General features: G+C 58.7%; 1 protein-coding gene across 1 annotated transcript in view; it reads right to left on the bottom strand.

The window, feature by feature from the left end:
* Nucleotides 1-3,395, bottom strand: part of LMNB2 (lamin B2) — an 18,965-nt gene that overhangs the window by 12,798 nt on the left and 2,772 nt on the right. The gene's annotated exons all lie outside the window — the stretch shown is intronic.

The raw sequence follows: 3,395 nt of genomic DNA, 5'->3' as shown, positions 1-3,395 counted from the left end.
CGCGGGAGCGGAGAACTCCGGCTCAATAAGGCCGCGGACAAGCAGAGCCGCTCCCCGGGCGGCCGTCTTGGAAAGCTGCACCACCTCCCACGAGGCTACGATGCCGGCGGGTGTCTGTGCCGGGGGTGCAGGGGCGGCCGGGACCCCTCCCTCCTGCAGGAAAGGCCCTGGAGCAGAGGGGGCTGCGGGGAGCTCCCGAGGACGTGCTCCGTGGTCAGCTAAGCACCATCCCGCTGGCCGGGGCCTGAGGAGCTTCTGGGACAGGGGACTTTCAGAAGAGGTGGGATTTTCAAAGCCAGTCTGAGACCCTCCCCCTACAACCCCCATTGGACTGGGCATCCTGGGCCTCAAGCCAGCAGCTCCCAGTCACCTCATCCCACAGGTAAGTTGGGATATGGGCTCCTGGCCCTATCTCACAGATGGGGAAACTGAGGCATGGAACAGGAAACTGGCCTCTCCTGACCTGTCAGGTGCAGGGCAGAGCAGGTCTGCTGGGGACAATACCAAGAGGAGGACATACGATAGGGGGAGCAGAGACAAAGCAAGCTTCTCCCTCCTGAACCCTGGCCGCCACCACCCACCTCCGCCAGCAAGGGCCCTCCCTCCCACAGAGCTGGTGTCCTGCGGCCACGCCCGATGTTTCCACCTCTGGGAAATGGATTCTGGAACCCACCTCAGTTCACAGAAGTGACCACTCCTGTCTCCAAACGTACCTGGGCACCTGAGTTTACATGTGTATCTTGGCTCTGCCTACCGGCATCTCACCTTCCAGAACTCTCCTGAGCCTGACGGTGAGCACACACAAGATCCCCTGCCCCCACCCCCAAATTGGGGCCTTTTCTCTCACAGCCTCCCCTCACGAGGCAGGGGTTCCGGGATGACCACTGACCAACACAACAGTCACTAAGGCCACCTGAGCACTGAGCCAGGTCGGGGTACGGGGCAGGAGAAGCCAGCAATCGTGACGCCGTATTTAAGTTCTTGATACTTCATTCATGTGGGTTTTTGCGCTAATTTTAATTGTTTTTTTTCCCTTAAGTAAACTCTACCCCCACCATGGGGCTCAAACTCACAACTCCAAGATCAGGGGTCACGTGCCCCACTGAGCCAGCCATGTGCCCCTAATTTTAATTGTTTAAACCTTCCATTAAAATATTCTTCATCCCATTGCGCCAGCCTCACCATGAGGAAACACCAGACCGACCAGGGGAGAAGGACCTCTTACAAATTCCTGCCCAGGCTCCTCACGACTGCCCCGGGCCATCCACCCCGGGGAAGCCTCCGAAACGGTCTCGGCCCAGAGGGGCCCAAGGAGCCGTGACACCTGAATGCTGTGTGGGGCCCTGAGACGGTCCTGGGGCAGAGCAGTGGGGGGAACCTGAGGACATCCAGACAACGTACGGGTGTTAGTCAATGACGTCGGTACGACGTCAACACTGGTAAAATCACCGTGACAAACACTGGCACGAGGCGCTCTCGGGAACCGCGATGGGGACGCCGGGACTCAGTACTACCTCTGCCATTTTTCTGTAAATCTAAAACTGGCCTGAAAAAGAAGGTTGAGTAAGTAAAACACCTCGTATTGCTTGTCTCCACGACTGAGATTGTCGGCGCTCCCTTGGACGCACTCGTCCTGACTCTGCTCTGGGCGCCCAGGCCACGCTCTCGCAGTCACCTCAAGTGTCGTGGTGAAAGTATCAAGTTCTGGGGCACGTGGCTGGGTCCGTCGGGAGCGCGTGCAACTCCTGGTCTCAGGGTGGAAGTCCGAGCCCCACGGTTGTAGAGATGACTACCTACAAGGACTAAGCTCATGCAGTGTTTCATGTCCGTGTGTGCACACGCGCGGGCACATGTGCGTCTGTCTTAATAAGACGCTTGTCTACAGCCAGGTCTGCAAACTCGGGCCCACAGACCAAATTCCATCCCGCCGCCTGTGTTTGTCCCGCCTGCAAGCCCAGAATAATTTTTACATCTTTAAATGGCTGTGGGGGACAAAAAAGCAAAAGAAATTTTGCGACACAGGCAAACTACAGGAATTCAGGTTACCATGTGTATAAATAAAGTTTTACTGGCACACGGCCTGGCCCACAGGGTCTGTGGCAGCTTTCCCCGTAACTGCTGAGTTGAGTAGCCACGACAAAGACTTCCAGCCCACGGAGCTGAAAATGCTGACTCTGGCCGTCTTCAGAAACCATCTGCCAACCCCACTCTACGGCCCTGGGACAATTCAGAAAATTCTCGTAGAGGACAAGCACACAGCCTCTTTCAGACCACTAACAGGTGTTCTGCCGGCAGGCCCTCGCTGCCCTGCACCTGTGACAGTCACCGCAGAAGCCTGGGGCCCAGCCATGGCAGACCAATGGCTTGGGCCTTTTGTTCTGTCTTTTATGGCATCTGCGAGAGCCAAGAGTCAACAAATGTGTTAGCATCTGTTGGCCAGGGAGGGGGAGCAAGGGGGGGGTGTCCAGATAACCCGAGGTGGCCTTTCCCTGTTCCTGTATCTCTGGGGGATGCAATCTTCCCGGCTGAGAACCATAGTTCTGCAGACAGCCCCAAGTGCTACTCCCTCCCCCCCAGCTCGCCGCACCCCACCCCTGCTCCCCGGGTCCACCTGAGGGAGCCCCCCACCTGCCCCCACCCCCAAGCAGCAACAGGACACCTGGGTAGGTAAGGGAAAAGAAACCGAAGGCTGGAGGAACTTAACACCCAACTGGGGAGGCTTGCTGGAGAACCGTGTCTCCCTCCTGGCTCCCCTCCCTCCCGGCCAGCACCCAAGGCCTCTCTCAAACAGAAACGCAGCCGGCCCCAGCCCTTCCAGAAACCCTCCAGTGACATGAGCACATGGCTATTCAGCATGGCCCTGCCGACCAGTACCCAGCGGGACCTGTACGCGTGCCCACCTCCACTGCTGGGCTTTACGACAAGCGTGTGGTACGCTTATAACCTTTTAAAAGGCATCTTCAAAGGGCTCCTTAAGTGGCTTGTCCTAATGGCATTTGGGGTTGGGACCATCCTGAGCACTGGGGGGAGGGGGAGGTTAGCAGCACCCCTTCCCCCACCCACTTGATGGCAGGAGCACCACCAGCGTGATGACCACTAATGTCCCCTGGGGCAGCCTCCAGGTACTGGTAAAGTGCACACGGCTCCGCCCACATCTCTCCTACTGCAGCCACCTTCCCAGCCTCCTCCCCAGCCCCCTCCTGGATTCTGCCCACCCACCACCTCTCCAGAGCCCAGTCAGGCCTGGGCCCCACTGCAGCCAAGGCCATTTCCAGGTCACTCCCTCTGAAAAGCCCACGTGACCACCTCAGCTTCCCGCTCCAGCATCCCCTCCCTCCGCAGGTCACCAGCCCCAGGGGCATTTATCACGGGGCGGGGGGGGGGGGGGGGGGGGG

The sequence above is a fragment of the Ursus maritimus genome, unplaced genomic scaffold (assembly GCF_017311325.1).
Source record: "Ursus maritimus isolate PB19 unplaced genomic scaffold, ASM1731132v1 scaffold_14, whole genome shotgun sequence".
In the NCBI taxonomy this organism is placed as follows: domain Eukaryota; kingdom Metazoa; phylum Chordata; class Mammalia; order Carnivora; family Ursidae; genus Ursus; species Ursus maritimus.
Note: the sequence above shows the minus strand (reverse complement) of the source record. Positions and strands in the feature narration are given on the sequence as shown.